Here is an 18,204-nt window from a genome sequence, read left to right as displayed (position 1 = left end):
TATTGAGGGAAAAGTAAAAAAGTTATGGCTCTGGGAAGAAGGGGAGCAAAAAACAAAAATGCAAAAACCCAAGGGGGTAAAGGGGTTAAAGAAACACTCCCATCAAAGTTTTTTATCCTCTTAATATATTGCAGTCATCATATTATATAGCACTGTGTACTTACAATTGTTCATTTTGCCTTTCTACCCAGATAATTCTTCTCTTTTCCATTAGATCTATGACATCACGTGATTAAAAACTGGCTAGCTGAATCCTTCTAAGCTCTATGTAGAAACAGGAGGTCAATTTTCCCTGTATGAGTCAGGAGTCACTGCAAAAGTCCCTGGCAGGGAGAGGAGGCAGCAGCTAGGTCAGGAGTTGAAGAGAATGATAAATGCAGGATCAAAAGACTTCTTGTTTGTACATAGAGCAGAGAAAAGAGAATAATTAATTAGGTAGAAAGGCAAAATGAGCAATTGTAAGTACACAGTGCTATATAATATGATGACTGCAATATATTAAGAGGATAAAAACTTTGATCAGAGTGCTTCTTTAATATAAGAGGAAAAATAATCAATTATTGAACAAAGATAAAAGCAAAACAAATTACAGATTTTAGTGATTTTTTTTAGACAATTTATAAATTTTTCAACCAAGCGCAGTACACCTGTGTGACCCTAGCTTAATACACACCCCAATGTATTTGTAAGTGCTTTTAATTGGGTAGAAGTAAACCCATACGTTTATTGTGTTGGCTGATGAGTAAACTAAACACAATTTCTATTGAAAGCGACCTGAAATATTCTCCATTCTCAGAGCAATATGCAGTTACCTTCAATGTAGTGTGGGCTTCCTTGTTTCCCTCTTAATATTCCGTCTCCCTCCTCCCTTTCCTAACATGACCCGATTTCCCACGCAACCACATCACTCTTCCAACTCCTGATGCGCTTACCATTTCTCTTCGCACCGGAAGCAGAACACTGCAGCTGCCAATCCTCCCAATTGTCTCTGGACCCCGGAATTTTCATCCAGCGATTAAAGGAGGGGGGGGGGACCAAAAAAAATCCAAAATGATAATAAAGCTTACGATACAAGGAATAGACTGACACGAATATCAGACGAGACACTTTTAATAAGAGACGAACGAAACGGCGAGATTTCCTTCTGCCGCTGTCATATCGGAGGGAGGCAATTTCATGCTAATTAATTAGCACCGGTAAGCAGGGATTTATTTTTTTTAATTAAGCATGTGGTCTTTTTGTTTCGTATCTCTCTCTCTCTTGCAGCTTTAATTTATTCTGACAACTAAAAGCATTTTGAAGGGGTGGGGGGACGCTCCTGATTAGTCTAGAGCTGTTGAGAAACATAGCATGTGACAGAAGATAAGAATAGTTTGTCCCACCCAGCCTGCATATTCCTACAGTACCTGCTGTAGGACCTTAGATCTTATCCCAGCCTAGGTTTAGTTTGGAAAACTGCATTAAATTTAAAAAAAAATGTGGCACGGATGTAGCAGACTGGAACTTGTTATTTCGTGTTTTCAATGCAGTAAATTATGTCCCTGCAAACCAATAGAAACCGCATTATGATATCACCCGGAATTGTACCAAATTATTAGTATTTGCAAGTTTGCAATTAATAATTTCAAGCTGCAATTCCTCAATGCCAAGTCAGTTTTTGGAGATGAAACACTTGTATTCCATGCGACAAACAACCTCACCTTCATAGGGCAACATATTAGATGGAAATATAAGTATTGTGGCTGGGCAGCTCAATGTAAAATGCTGGAACTTGGTTTTCGATCTTTTGCGCCCCCAGCGGTGACACTTGAGTATTGCATAAAAGACCAGCAACATACAATGACTGTAAAAAAAATATATATTTAGCAAACATTTATTGTAACACTTTCCTGTAATGTGGTTTTTGTGGTTTTGTTGTTATGACCTTTTCTACTGATTTAGAGTTTTTTTTCTTGTGATAACATGGAGACTTAGCCTGCGTATTTCCCAATGTTCTTTACCTCCGTCCCTGTCAGCTGTAATTCTGATGGAGTACCCTCCTAATTACATACACTGTCACTGTGCACAGTCTATGTGCAGACAGACCCCAATGAGCTCTTTGTTTTGTGAGGAGGCTCTCTGCAGTTTATTTGGCGTCTGAGCTCTGGGTTGGAGAACAATAGTAGAATATCAAGAAATGTCAGTCTGCAGCATGCCAGGGGACCTATGATGTGTGGACTGGGCACCATGCCAGGCTCAGCAGACAATAGGGCAGCCGTCTCATGCGGACCCTGTCGGTTTTATAGGCAGCTGCAGAACAGAAGGTTGTAGCTAGGAAAGGGTGTACTGGGGGAGGAAGAAATATACAGTGCCAAGGCATTTTGGCGTTTAACATTTTATTTCCAAAATTAGACTGCAATAAAATCAATCTCATATCGATCTATCTACCTATCTACCTACAGTGGGGAAAATAAGTATTTGATACACTGCTGATTTTGCAAGTTTTCCCACGTACAAAGAATGGAGAGCTCTGTAATTTTTATCGTAGGTACACTTCTACTGTGAGAGATAAAATCACATTGTATGATTTTTCAATAATTAAATTGAGTTTTATTAAATAAAATAAGTATTTGATCACCTACCAACCAGCAAGAATTCTGGCTCTCACAAACCTGTTAGTTTTTCTTTATGAAGCTCTCCTAATCTGCACTCATTACCTGTATTAATTGCACCTGTATGAACTCATTACTTGTATAAAAGACACCTGTCCACACAATCAATCACACTCTAAACTCTCCACCATGGCCAAGACCAAAGAGCTGTCTAAGGACGCCATGGACAAAATTGTAGACCTGCACAAGGCTGAGATGGGCTACAGGACAATAGACAAGCAGCTTGGTGAGAAGGCAATAACTGTTGGCATAGTTATTAGAAAATGGAAGAAACACAAGATGACTGTCAATCTTCCTCGGTCTGGGGTTCCATACAGGATTTCACCGTATGGGGTAAGGATGATTCTGAGAAAGGTCAGGAATCAGCCCAGAACTAGACGGGATGACCTGGTAAATGACCTAAAGAGAGCTGGGACCACAGTCTCAAACATTACTGTTAGTAACACACTACGCCTTCATGGATAAAAATCCTGCAAGGCATGCAAGGTCCCCATGCTCACGCCAGCACATGTCCAGGCCCGTTTGAAATTTGCCAATGACCATATGGATGATCCAGAGGAAACATCATAATTTGGGGATGCTTTTCTGCAAAGGGGAAAGGACGACTGGACCGTATTGAAGGGAGAATGGATGGGGTCATGTATTGCGAGATTTTGGCCAATGACCTCCTTCCCTCAATAAGAGCATTGAAGATGGGTCATGGCTGGGTCTTCCAGCATGACAATGACCCGAAATACACAGCAAGGGCAACTAAGGAGTGGCTCCGTAAGAAGCATTTCAAGGTCCTGAAGTGGCCTAGCCAGTCTCCAGACCTGAACCCAATAGAAAATCTTTGGAGGGAGCGGAAACTCAATGTTGCCCATCGACAGTCCCAAAACCTGAAAGATCTGTAAAACATCTGTATGGAGCAGTGGGCCAAATTCCCTGCTGCAGTGTGTGCAAACTTGGTCAAGAACTATAAAAAGCGTCTGACCTCTGTAATTGCAAATAAAGTTTCCTGTGCAAAATATTAAAGGGGTTTTCCCATGAACAAAAGTTGATTTTAATCAATAGATCTTGTAATAATAAAAAGTTCCACAATTGGATATGTTTAAATAAAATGTTCCTGTTCCTGTTCTGAGAAAATCTTATAATTTTGCCACTGCTGTGTACTGTGTAATGGCTGTGTCTGACAGTGAACGGAACATGGTCTGACCTTACCACATCTTCTGGGCAGGGGAGGAAGCAACGCGCGTTTCAAATTTAGCCTTCGTCGGGGCTAAAACGCATGTCAGGGTGGATGCACTGGCAGTGTGTATCCCCTTCCCTTAGTAGTGGTGGCATTAAGGTATTGTACTACTCATAACGCTATTCATCGTGGCAATTTTGCTTCCTGCGCATTTTAGCGGTCTATATTCTATATGATTCCTTACTATCTACCCTAAAGGTTGGGATATCTAAAGATGTATAGTCCTACTATTGTGTTGACACATAGTTTCCTGGATATATTTTTCAGTACTTGCTCCACCTCCGAGCAACCATTGCACAGGTTGTACTGCACATTGCACTTTCTTTCCTTTAACCTGCATTGTATTATATTAATAAAATTTGACACATATTTTGTGATCTATTCTGGACTCTTGATCATTCTTTTTGTCTTTCTTCATTCTGCATTTAGTTTAGGGAGGGAGAGAGAGTTGCAGGAGCAGGTGACAGAATACTGTAGACAGGGATTAGGGCTGTGAAGTTCGTTGCCAAATGTATATCCGCAGCTTTTTTTTGGGGGGGGGGGTAAAAAAATGTAATATTGTTTGATCCATCAAGTATTACTGGATAGGCACTTTTTTGTGTTATATAACACTATAATTTTCCTGAATTAAATTTCTTACCCATGCACTATTCTGTGTTATGGGGTACATTTTTTTAAACATATCACACTCCAAAAAAGTGTTTTAAAATTTGGCAGGTTTAAATTTCTCACCCACACACTATGCCGTGGTCTAGAGTACATTTCTGTGATCTATAAAACTGAAAAAAAAATGTTTAAAAATTTTGCAGGCTTAAATTTCTCAGCCATATAGTATTACGTGGTATAGGGTACATCTCTGTGATCTATAAAGCTGAAAAAGTGTTAAAAAGTTTTCCGGGGTTAAATTTCTGATCCATGTAGTTTTCCATGGTCTGGGGTACATTTCTGTGATATATAACACTCTAAAAAAGTGTTAAAATTTTTTACTGTATTCAATTAGTACAGTGTAACATGCTTAGTGGGTGACAAAGATGTCAGAACCACGCGAGACTCGCGAGGAGTGACCGGAGGAAGCTGGCGCAACAGCAGACGTGGCAGGAGCCTGTGGTCCGGATCCAGCCAATTTCCCGGAACCACCAAGGCCCAAACCAGGCCGCAGCTTTTACTGCTGGGGTTCTTGCGGACTGCGGATAGGAGGGCCAGGATCCAGGAACTGGTGAGTGGACTGCGGGGCCTAGGCTGGTCGGAAGAGACAAGGAGGTGAGCCAGGAACAGGTCAGTAGAAATGTTATCAGACCCGCTAGCCACAAGGTACCAAGACATGGCATCCCGGGGGGTGGTCGGTACTTACGACCGTCAGCGGAGAAGGGGGTCCATTGAAGAGTTTGGGACCCATCATCACATCTCGTTCAACCATCGGGCAGTAGAGACCAAACACCTGCATCAAAGGCTGCAAGGGCTGACGGATGGAGCCGTCAAAATGGAGGGGCAACTTCACTGGTATGCAGTGGGTGTGATTCCAGAAGGAAGGGAGCAGGATGAACCCTTCTTGCAGAACGAACAGGCCTGCGAGAGGCTCTTTGAGGCGGCTTGAGACAGGGCTACTTCCACCCCTGAGAAATCATACTGTCCTTGGGTTTCACCACCTCTTATGCAGGAGCAGGCGATGGTGCAGGTGACTGTTGCCCATTTCTATATGTCGGAAGCTCAGGCACTATCTCAAGCTGGGTCACTTAGAGCCCTGGGAATCGGGCTCCAGAAAACAGGTAGAGTCAGTCCCCCCAGCCTCACGAGGAAGGAGAAGAAGAAGCGGACACCTGAAAAGGATTACTGTATTACCCTTTTTAGAATTTTTCACTGGCTTTGTACTTTGTGCAAAGCCTTTATGAGTGTAGGAGTACAGCAGCTACACTTTAAAAATATTTTCAATGAGGCCCGCAAGTTGTTGCCTTTCATGGGTCTAGGGATGACCGTTCTCATAATTTTTTCCTGGCTTTGCACTTTGTACAAAGGCTTTATGAGTGTAGGTGTACAGCAACTACACTTTAAAAATATTTGAATGAGGCCCGCCAGTTGTGGCCTTTCAGGGGTTTATGGATGACCCTCTTTATAATTTTTTCCTGACTCTGCACTTTCTGCACAGTCTTTATGAGTGTAGAAGTACATAAACTACACTTTTAAAATATTTATATACAATATTTTTTTTCTGGATTAAATTAGTAATCCATACAGTTTAACGTGGTTATTGGTACATTACGGTGGTATGTAAAACTCCAAAAAACTGAAAAAATGTTAAAAAGTTTTTCAGGGTTAAATTTCTGAGCCATATAGTTTTCCATGGTCTGGAGTACATTTCTGTGATATCCAAAACTACAAAAAAGTAAAAAAATTTTGCTGGGTTAAATTTCTCATCCATACAGTATTACATACTTTGTGGTCCACTTCTGTGGCATATAACACTCCAAAAAAGTATTACATTTTTTTTGCTGGATTACATTTTTCACCCATACACTATTCTGTGTTCTGGGTAAAGTTTTAATATACAAAACACTCAAAAAAAGCATAAACAATTTTTGCTGGGTCAAATTTCACAGCCATACAGTATTACATGGTCTGGGGTACATTTCGTTGGTATGTAACCCTCAAAAAACATGTTCAAATATTTATCGTTATTATGCTGCTCACCCATAGAGTATTACGTGTTCTTGGGTACAGTTCGTTGGTATGTAACCCTCAAAAAACATGTTCAAAAATGTATCAGTATTATGTTGCTCATCCATAGAGTATTCTGTGGTCTGGGGTACATTTTGTTGGTATTTAACCCTCTAAAAACCTGTTAAAAAATGTATCAATATTATATTACTCATCCATAGAGTATTACGTGTTCTTGGGTACATTTTATTGGTATATAACCCTCAAAAAACTTGTTCAAAAATGTATCGGTATTATATTGCTCATCCCTACACTATAACGTGCTCTTGGGTATATTTCGTCATCCATACAGTATTACGTGTTATTTATGTTTATATATGAAAATCCCTATTAATTATAATTGCTAGACCTGAAATAAGCACTTTTCACCTATTGTCCCCCCCCATTTCCTTTTAGATTGTAAGCTTGCGAGCAGGGACCTCACTCCTAATGTAACTGTTTAAACTGTCTTACCTTGTATTTATTTTATTGTCTGTACATGTCCCCGCTTAATTGTAAAGTGCTGCGGAATATGTTGGCGCTATTAAAAAAAACTTGTTCAAAAATGTATCGGTATTATATTGCTCACCCATACAGTATTACGTGTATTTGGGTACATTTCATTGGAACATAACCCTCAAGAAACTTGTTAAAAAATTTATCAGTATTATATTGCTCATCCATACAGTATTACGTGTTCTTGGGTACATTTCGGTGGTATACAATGGCGATCAAAAGTTTTGCATTTTTTTTAAAAGTATGATTACTTCTGTATGGTTGTTTTGATGCCATTTCCCTAGTGATCAATTGAAAGTGCATGAAGTTGTCATCATGCAAGACCTTAATTTTAACCAAAAGGCTTTTGAATATAGATATGGTCATTTAATTAAAGAAAACTGACTGCCAAAAGTTTTGCATATACTATTTATTGATCACAATATAGAAAGTAATTCATTGTTTACAATGCTATAACTTGGTATTTTGTAGCATAACCTCTTGCTTTAATTACTGCACCACACAGACGGGGCATTGAAGCCACTAGGGTATTCAAGACATCTTAAGGGATCTTGCTTCATTCCATTTGCAAATCTGCAAACAATCCATCTTTATTGCTATGGGTATGGGCCCCAACTCATCCTAAAGGTGCTCTATAGGGTGTAAATTAGGTGATTGGCTTGGCCATTGCAACAGGCGAACATTTTTTTTTGGTAACCAATTATTGACTAAATTGCATGTGTGTTTAGGATCATTGTCTTGCTGGAATTTCCATCCCCTGCCTACTTTGGTTTTACCATGTGGCAGCATTACATTCTCCAGTATATCCTTGTACATAGTAGCGTTCATATTTCCATCAATTCTGTGCAGAGGGACAATGGCAGATGCAGAAAAGAAGCCCAAAACCATGGCATTGCCACCACCATGTGACGCGCCCCCTGGGCCGTGGGGTACTCAGTAGCCGGGCTGGTCGATGCTGGGAAATGTCACAGTGGCAGTGACCCGGTCCGTGACCCGGTCCATGACCCAGGGCGGTCAATAAAAGGGGAAAAGTAAAAGGGGAATGAAGTTTTTATATATATTGTTCGTGACGCCACCTGTGGTATGCGGCTATATGGAGCTGCCGCTGTGGTGCAGATCCTCTGGAGCTGATGGTGACGCAGCAGAATTGGTTCAGCTCTCCACAGGCAGAGCTTAGCTCCAGGGCAGGATGTAGTGATACTATAGGGTAGATGTGGTTGGTGTGGTGTAATGCAGGTGAAGGCGCAGATAATGACCTGTCCACAACTTAATAGCGGTTTCCTTTTATCTTTACTTGCAGTTGTTAAGCAGACCGGGGCACGGGTACTAGCTGGTAGTAGAGGTCCGGGCGGCCTGGAAGCAAGTTGGGGATCCACCTCGCCAGGTGAAATTGTAGGCCTTTGATGCGCCCAAGGGATGAGGACTCCGCGCCCAGGCCTTGCTATTAGTTTTGGGGGATGCCGCGGTGGCCGGCTCCCGAGGCCGTACCCTGGGGTCACTCTTTAAAAGGAAGAAGTTGGGGGAAAAAGGTGTTTGGGAAAGGGGAAAGTTCGTGACGCCACCCGTGGTGTCTGGTGAGGATCACCAGCGCTGCTGCAGTCATCTGAGGCCGGTGATCAGGCAGCTTAGATGGTGCGGCTCCCCACAGGTGGAGCGGGGCCTCAGGGCTGTGTAGGAGAAGGGATACAGGACAGAGGGGACCCAGCCGGGTCGAAGGAAGAATAGGCACACACACGACAGTTCACTTCATTACCTTTACTGGTGGTGTTTCAGGCACGATCCAGGGCACTGGAGGGTGAAGGGTGCATTTCAGGACTCTCCCCAGTGAGCGGGTGTGGGGCCTCCTGTTTCTTGCCTTTTCCTAGTAAGTTTATGACCTGCCTGGAGCTAGGCCTAACTTGGTCTCTGTCTTGCACCTGCTGACCTGGTGGTAGGGCCTTCTGTTGGAGATCACACTCCCTGGTCTCTTGAGCCTCAGTGATTCCTGACCCTGGTATATCAGTCAGCTTTTGGTGTTCCTGGGACATATAGTTCGCCAGGGGTCCCGGTGGTTTCTGCTGGTCTTAGAGATCCTTGCAGACGCAGACCCGGTGTCCGGTATATGGTCTTGGGGTGCGCTGGCTAAGCTCCTCTGCCCCCTATGTAGCTCGCTTACTCCACTTGCCTTCGGCCGCTCGGGGCCCTGACTAGGCTTCACACTGGCAGTAGGCCTCGCTACTCTTCACCGCTCTTATGGTGTCGGCACGCCTTGGGCTCACTAACCTGAGCTCTCTGAGTCTGGACTGTGCTCCACTGCAGGATGGCTTCTGCAGGAGCTCCTCTCAACAGGCTTCCTTCTACAGACTGGATTCTCACAGACTGGAACTAGCTCTATCCCCTGAGGAAACTGTTCTCCAGACTGACTGCCTAGCTCCACCTTCCCTTTTTATATTCCTATCTGGGCTCCCTCTGGTGGTCTGAGGTGGAAGGTGGAGGTGTGTGTATGCTGTGAGGGCCTCTTGTGGAGGAATCCGTTCATGCACCCCTCTAGGATCTGTGGCACCGATGCGCAGCAGGGGCGCCACATTCCCCCCTAGCAAAGCTCAGTACTCCCGGACTGAAGTACTTTTTATAACAACAATAATAACAATCTTCCCTTCATAGGAGGCACTTGCTTGAACGTTACATAATAAAACATTATAAATAACAAATATATATATATATATATATATATATACAATAAGCAACCTAAGATTTCTAGTCTCTTTTGGTGAGGTTCCCCGATAGGATGTCCATCTCACAGGGTAGAGTACTTTGTAGCTTGAGGGACCTGTCCCAAACCCTCAACGTAGGCCCTGGGGTGGCTGCAGGGCATGAAGATCCCGAGTTGGACCTCCGTTAGAGCCACTCCAGACAAGTTTTTCTTTTGAGGTCACCTACAGGGGGCACTCCTGGGTGTGCACTTATTTACAAGAAATAGTTTTTGGGCTGCACATAGTCCTCAGCCACAAAGTTCTTTATGTACCCTCACCGGTAGTTAGAGGCAAACAAGAAAAGTGTCCATATCACTTAGATTGTCCATTATAAAGCAAAACACATATTAATAAATACATATAAATAAAAATACACAATATAATACCCCAGGGGCAACTATCTACACTTTCAGAGTTTCCTTCTTTACTCTCTGTATCTGACAGGGGTCTCACCTAGTGTACTACGTGTAGACCTATGTGGTACTGGGATGCGTGAGGCACTAGTATTTGCACTACCTCCCATTCTGTCAGTTCTATGTGTTGGGGAAATGCAGGGTTGCCTTAACCTCTCTACAGGACTGGCAAGTATACCATTGGCTGGGCCTTCTTGCTCTGCTCCAACCGGGGATCCTTCTTCCAGGGATTCTTCTTGAGCAGGCTCTTCTGAAGCACTTACAGGCTCTTGCTGTGGAGGGTCTTCTGGCTGTTGAAAGAAGTGGATCACAGGGATTATTACTGCACCTCCTAGTTGAGGCCAATCTGCCGGGAAATCTCCTAAGTCAGTAAGGAGTACTGCTCCTTTAGGCTCCTCCGGTACGGTGAGAGGCACTTCTTCTTGGGGCTTTAGCAGGTCTGGACACAACTTCAGATGGTCTCTAGATACCGTTGCAGTTGTTATTCCTCCATCCTTAGTACTTAGACAGGTCTTCCTGTTACCAAATCTTGACTTTAACACAGTGTAGGGTTCTCTCTCCCACTGGTCATCAAGTTTGTGGTTTCTCCTCTTCCTTTTTAACACCACTTCTCCTGGTGTGAAGGGTTCTGCGGGCGCACTTTTATTGTAGTGGGCTTCCGGCTTGACCCTCACCCGAGTGAGACTGTCTTCGACACAGGCCTGTACTCTTCTGTACTGCTCCTGTCTGGTCGTGTCCCAGTCCTCAGTGGACATATCTGCTTCTGTTTCTACTACACCAAGCTCCAGGTCCATGGGCAACTTCCCAGGTCTTGCACGCATGAGATATGCCGGAGTACAATTGGTGGAACTCACAGGTATGTGGTTGTACAGATCTACCAGATCAGGTAGTAGGTCTGGCCACTGATTTCTCTCCTCTAGTGGTATGGTCTTTAGCAGGTCGATGATGATGTTATTCATCTTTTCACAGAGACCGTTGGTTTGGGGGTGGTACGGTGTAGTCCTGATCTTTTTACACCCGTACAGATGGCAGAACTCCTTGAACAACTCGGCCTCAAAGGCTGGGCCTTGGTCTGTCAGCACCTGCTCAGGGTATCCATGGAGTCTGCAGAAATACTTTTGGAACGTCTTTGCTGCTGTCTCTGCCGTCAGGTCTTTGACGGGGGCGACCACCAGGAAACGTGAGTAGTGATCCACCATGGTCAGGGCACAGGAATATCCTGACCTGCTGGGTGACAGCTTGACATGGTCCAGGGCCACGATCTCCAAAGGTTGAGTTGTCTTGATGGGTTGCAGGGGTGCCTTCTGGTTGCTGTAGTCTTTTCTTCTGAGGCTACAGGGTCCACAGTTTCGGCACCAACTCTCAATGGAGCTGCGCATTCCCACCCAGTAGAATCGACACTTCAGCAGGATCTCTAGCTTTTTCCAGCCAAAGTGCCCCGCCTGATCGTTGTAGACTTCCAACACCATCTGGATGTCTGTCTTGGGCACTACTATCTGCCATACCATCTCATGGGTTTTTGGATTGACGTACCTCCGGCACAGCTTCTCATGGTAGATAAACAGCCGGCTTCTCTCGTTCCACAGCTGCTTGGTTTGGAGAGACGCTTCCTTCTCCAGGGAGGAACCTTCCTGGGTTATCAGCTCTTTGATACGGCTGACAACCGGGTCGCTGTCCTGACTCTCCTTCCAACTGTGATGAGGCAGGGGGTTTAACGTCTTACCGCGAGGCCTCCTAGAGGCTCGTTGCTTGTGGACCATTCCATTCCGATGAAAGGCAGGTAGTTCAATCTCCTCCAGGTCATCCACTTCTTCTTCAGTGTCTGACTGGTGGGGCATCCTGGACAGGGCATCGGCGTTGGCGTTCTTGCGGCCCGCCTGGTACTTAATAGTGAATTGGTAGTTTGACAGCCGAGCCATCCATCGTTGCTCCAAGGCTCCTAGCTTGGCTGCTTCTAGATGAGTCAAGGGGTTGTTATCAGTGAAGGCAGTGAACTTACTGGAGGCTAGATAGTGCTTGAACCGCTCGGTGATGGCCCAGACCAGGGCCAGGAACTCCAACTTGAAGCTGCTATAGTTCTCTGGGTTCCTCTCGGTCGGGCGGAGCTTCCTGCTTGCATAGGCGATCACCTTCTCTTGGCCATTCTGCTTCTGACTCATACAGCTCCTAATCCTTCGTTGCTGGCATCAGTATACGGCAGGAACGGTTGGTTGTAGTCAGGGTAGGCTAGGATCTCTTTGCCGGTCAGGATCTCCTTCATCATATTAAAGGATTCAGCTTGCTCCTTACCCAACTGGAACGGGGGATTTCTGCCTCTGGGGGACTGTCCTACCAGGAGATCTTGCAGAGGTGCCGCTTTCTTAGTAAAGTCCTTCACAAACTTCACAAACCTCCGGTAATACCCCCTAGTCCCAGGAACTGACGTACCTCCTTGAGGCTCTTCGGCTCCGGCCATTTCTGGATGGCAGTGACCTTTTCCGGGTCTGGTGCTACTCCCTCTGGACTAATGATGTGCCCCAGGTACTGTACCTTTCTCTTGAGCAGGTGGCACTTTGACGGCTTCAGCTTCATCCCATATCGAGACAGTGACTCAAATACCTCCGCCAGGTGCTTTAAGTGGTCCTCATACGTTTTGGAGTACCATATCACGTTGTCCAAATATAGTAGTACAGTCTCGATGTTGCGGTGTCCCAGGAAGCACTCCATCAATCTCTGGAATGTTCCGGGGGCATTGCAGAGTCCAAACGGCATACTATTGAACTCGCAGAATCCCATCGGGGTGGTGAAGGCCGTCTTCTCCCGATCCTCCTCATAACAGCTACTTGCCAGTACCCACTAGTGAGGTCAAGGGTGGAGAAGTAATTTGCAGACTTTAAGGCAGCCAGGGATTCCTCTATACGTGGTAAAGGGTATGCATCTTTATGTGTAATGCGATTGACTTGTCTGTAATCTACAAACATTCTCATGCTTCCGTCCTTTTTCCTGACTAGAACTAGGGGAGCTGCCCAGGGACTACAACTATCCCTTACTACCCCTGCCTTCTAGTAGTGTGCTGGTGGTATAGGCCTGTGACGTTCTTTGATGGGTGGATGGTCACCTGTGGGGATATGGTGTTGAGCACCCTTAATCCTCCCAAAGTCAAGTGGGTGCTTACTGAATACCTGCGCGTATTCCTGAACCACCCGGTGTACACCCTGTTTCTGATGGGCAGGAGTGGTGTCTGTCCCAACATGGAGCTGTTGACACCAATCCTCCACCTGGGTTGCCGGGTCATTATCCTCCACTTCGTCTGGTGAGGTTATGGACTCCGCCGTGTGTATGAGTTGTTATTTACTGTGTACAATTTGGCAACAGTGGTTTTAGCGTGGTAATTTAACCTCGTCCTCCCCATAGTTTAGGAGGCGTACAGGCACCCTCCCATTGCGTACATTCACTACCCCTCTGGCAGTCAAGAGTGTAGGCCTATGTTCCGAGCTAAGGGGCTCTACTACCGCCTGGTAGCTCCGTCCTTTTAGACCTATTGCTTCTCTACACCAAATCAGCATTTCACTCATCGGGGGAATCACAATGGGTACCGGGTCTGTCACCCGTACATTACCAATTTCACCGCCTGTTAGCTTTACCTGTTGCTGATACATAAGGGCTCGGATCTCTTTCTGCAGCGCCCTTCTCTGCCCTGGTCTGGCAGTGTCAGCTATCTGTTGGAGCAAGAACACAACTTCTCCCAAACAGTTACTAACAATATTAGTGCCAAGTACCTTATACAAGTTGGTATCATCAGGATTAGTCTCTACTACAATTAGTCCCTGGTCCTTCAGTTCCACTCTTCCCACCCTTTATTGCCACATCCTTAACCCCGACTAGGTTAAGGGGGAGGCCGTTTGAGGCATAAACGGAAAGGTTTGGAGCTGGTGGTCTTAGGTCATCCATGGACCAGAACATTTTGTAGAGGACATCAGGCATGATGGTTACCTGAGATCCTGTGTCTAGCAGAGCGGATGTCGCGATGCCGTCCAGCACAACGGACAGGAAAGGTCTTCCTCCCACGAATCTGCTGTACCAGTCTGTTGGGCCTGGGGAGTCTACTCCTGGGTGTCGGCCCTCGGCCCCAGGGTTTTCTCGTTTAAAGGACAGCTCTGAATGGTGTGACCTGACTTGTGACAGCGGTGGCAGGATCGCTGATCCTCCCAGGGGGTGGCGTTGTCCTATTCCTCCTTCTTATCCAGGGGACATCCTCAGGGCTGTCGGCTAGCAGGATCCTTCCTTCCTCCTCGGGCTCCGTCTGCAGCTGCAGGGCACTCAGTACTGTGGTCAGGGTTTTGCTCAACTGACGCACTTCAGAGCGCAGGCTGTCCAGCTCACTAGGGGAAGTTGCTGGAACCTTGGCTTCAGCAGCCACTGGGGAGAAGGTGGACGCTGCAGGTTCTGGGATGGCCCCACCCTGGTAACATTGGATAGCAGTTGTTTCCAGGGGCTGCAGTCCTTTTATAGCCATGTCCTTAAGGGTGTCAAAGGTGGCATCTGGATGATCCAGGGACCACCACCGCACAGTTCTGCTCTCCTCTTGGGACCTCAGTCCCCGGATAAACTGTTCTTTCAGCATTTTATTTTCATAATTGATGCTGGTTGGACTAACCTGTTTCAGAGCTCGCAGGGCCCCTTGTAAACGCCAGGCATAGTCCCGAACACTGTCCTCCGGTTGCTGAGAGCAGTTGTAGAACCTCATCCGGAGGTCTGTCTCAGTACGATTCTCAAAGACAGTCTGTAACTTTTTAAAGATTGCGGACACTGACTCCTGGTCTGCGGCCCACCAGGTTTCTACTTCTCGCTCCGCAGCACCAGTCAATTGTCCTAATACAACAGTGGTTCTTTGCTTGCCAGTCATAGAGTACATGTCCAGTATACCGCATATTTTCCATTTAAATCCAGACAGGGTATCTGGTTTGCCGCTGTACTGGGGGAGCCACTTCGCTCCAGGGATGTACGGTAGGGCCATGGGTATGACAGGGGTTACAGGCCCTGCTGGTGGAGCGGCTGCTTTGGCTTTGGTTGAGCATCAGTTGTGCTGCCCTTCGGACATTCTGGCGCCCCCCTAGCGAGCCGTGGCCTACCTTCTTTTCTTTTCTTCCGGTAGGCCGCAGCTCCACAGGTGACGGTCTTCTTCAGGACCTTGCGTCGCTTGCGTCCTACATCAGAGCGTTCAGCGACGCTCCTTCCAGGACCTGGCGCTTCCTGGTTTGACGTCGAGGCGTGGGGCGTGTCCGGGGCTTTGCGCGCTTCAGCAGGTACGCCTCTCAGTTTCCCGCGGTTATGCCCTTCTTCCCGCTCGGCGGCCCAACAATAGCGACATTCTTCACCACAGTTAAATACACAGTTTTTATTAAAGGCGCACAGTACCCGGTGGCAACGGGCACGGAAATCCTGTTCGCGACGCCAGGAAGAGATGACGCGCCCAAGGGATGGGGACTCAGCGCTTGGGCCTTGCTGTTAGTTTTGGGGGATGCCGTGGTGGCCGGCTCCCGAGGCCGTACCCTGGGGTCACTCTTTAAAAGGAAGAAGTTGGGGGAAAAAGGTGTTTGGGAAAGGGGAAAGTTTGTGACGCCACCCATTGTGTCTGGTGAGGATCACCAGCGCTGCTGCAGTCCTCTGAGGCCGGTGATCAGGCAGCTTAGATGTGCGGCTGCCCACAGGTGGAGCGGGGCCTCAGGGCAGCGTAGGAGAAGGGATGCAGGACAGAGCGGACCCAGCCGGGTCGGAGGCAGAATAGGCACACACACGACAGTTCACTTCAGTACCTTTACTGGTGGTGTTTCAGGCACGATCCAGGGCACTGTAGGGTGAAGGGTGCATTTCAGGACTCTCCCCAGTGAGCGGGTGTGGGGCCTCCTGTTTCTTGCCTTTTCCTAGTAAGTTTATGACCTGCCTGGAGCTAGGCCTAACTTGGTCTCTGTCTTGCACCTGCTGACCTGGTGGTAGGGCCTTCTGTTGGAGATCACACTCCCTGGTCTCTTGGGCCTCAGTGATTCCTGACCCTGGTATATCAGTCAGCTTTGGGTGTTCCTGGGACATATAGTTCGCCAGACTGACTGCCTAGCTCCACCTTCCCTTTTTATATCCCTATCTGGGCTCCCTCTGGTGGTCTGAGGTGGAAGGTGGAGGTTTGTGTATGCTGTGAGGGCCTCTTGTGGAGGAATCCGTTCATGCACCCCTCTAGGATCTGTGGCACCAATGCGCAGCAGGGGCGCCACACCTTCCCTCTGCGCTAATTTCTTTGGCCCTGTTGCTTGTAGCTATGCTGCGGCCCTCGTCCCTGAGTAAAACGTCTGTTCCTCACCGTTTGGCAGGCAACTCGGGCCTTCTTGGAGTGTCGCTCCCACATGGTGGTGCTGGGCCCTATGGTGCTGTTGAGCCTCCAGGCGTCTGATGGGGCCAGGAGACCTGCAGTCTTCTGCCCTCCGGTTTCTGCTGCTGGGCCTTCAGTGCCCCACAACCTCGGACTCCGGTGTCCGGTTCTTCTGTGCTTCCCTCTGGGGTGAGCTGACTTACTGCTCCACTCCCCAGGTCTTTCCTCGTCGCTGTCCTGTCTTCAACTCCTCTCTCTAATAACTAACTAACCCCGCCTCCAGATCCCAGTTGCTAAGGGGAGGAGCTCCCCTTGGTAGTCTGGAGCCAGGAAAGTGTTGTATGCTGGTAAACCTGATTAGGGGACCCCTCCTTGCTTCCAGGCATGGCATCACCCCCTGTGAGCGAGGCAATGCCACTGTGGCAACCGGACCCCTGGGGTGCCACACATGTTTCACTGTAGATGTTTGGTACCTTACATAATTACGTTTTCAAATTGGGCGGTATATATAGTGCTTGCCATCACTACCAAAGAGGTTGAACTTGGATTCATCTGACCACAACACCTTAGACCAGACCTGGGCAACAGTAGCATTCTGGCCGCACCGCACCCTCCCCCGTCTGTCCCTCATTGCCACCTCCCACTGTCACCACTATGTGCATCCTCAGGATGCTGATAGCGATGAATGCATTGGTGGAAGTTGACGCTGCCGAACCCTTCTTCCACCAATCAGCGTCAGCTGAGCTGAGCCGTGCACTGCACACTGAAGACAGGAGCAGAGGCACAGCGCCGGGGCAATGGGAACTGGAACGAGGTGAGTATGTGGTGGTTTTTTTTTAATGGCTACGGGGATCAGTTGCTGGACATGGAGAGGCTATGGGGGTCAGTTGATGGACATTGAGAGGTCATGGGGGTCAGTTGCTGGACATAAGGAAGCTATGGGGGTCAGTTGTTGGACATGGAAAGGCTATGGGGGTGTCCTGCTGGACATGGGGAGGCTATGGGGGTCTCATGCTGGACATCGGGAGACTATGGGGGTTTCCTGCTGGACATGAGGAGGTAATGGTGTCTCCTACTGGACATGGGGAGGCTATGGGGGTCTCCTGCTGGACATGGAGAGGCTATGGGGGTCTCATGCTGACCATTGTGAGGCTATGTGGGCCTCATGCTGACCATGGGGAGACTATGTGGGTCTCATGCTGACCATGGGGAGGCTATGTGGATCTCATGCTGACCATGGGGAGGCTATATGGCTCTCATGCTGACCATAGGGAGGCTAGGTGTGTCTCATGCTGACCATGGGGAGGCTATGTGGAGGCTCATGCTGACCATGGGGAGGCTATGTGGAGGCTCTTACGGTATATAGTGGGCTGTGTGTGCTCAAAAGGTATATAGAGGGCTGTGTGTGTGCTCAAACTTTATATAATGGGATGTCGGCATACTTAATTCTGCTCAACATTAAGTGATACAATTAATATAAAATAATTATAATTAATATGTTAATATTAATATTGAGCAGAGTTAATTTCAGGCTATTGATTTGGCCCTCCACAACAGTCACGGTCTCACATGTGGCCCCTCTAGAAAATGAATTGCCCACCCCTGGCTTAGACCACTCTGTCTCTTTCCA

General features: G+C 47.1%; 1 protein-coding gene across 2 annotated transcripts in view; it reads left to right on the top strand.

Moving 5' to 3' along the window:
- Positions 1–943: 943 nt before the first annotated feature.
- The window catches only part of TNRC6C (trinucleotide repeat containing adaptor 6C), a 732,779-nt gene continuing 715,518 nt past the window's right edge, over positions 944–18,204 (top strand). For both annotated transcript variants that reach the window (XM_073683980.1, XM_073683979.1), the window contains exon 1: positions 944–1,196. The gene's annotated coding sequence lies outside the window, so the exon portion shown is untranslated. The remainder of the gene's footprint in view (positions 1,197–18,204) is intronic.

This window comes from Phyllobates terribilis, unplaced genomic scaffold (assembly GCF_046119375.1).
Source record: "Phyllobates terribilis strain yellow unplaced genomic scaffold, ASM4611937v1 Scaffold_5__5_contigs__length_657084704, whole genome shotgun sequence".
Lineage (NCBI taxonomy): Eukaryota > Metazoa > Chordata > Amphibia > Anura > Dendrobatidae > Phyllobates > Phyllobates terribilis.
This window is presented reverse-complemented; position numbering and strand designations above follow the sequence as displayed.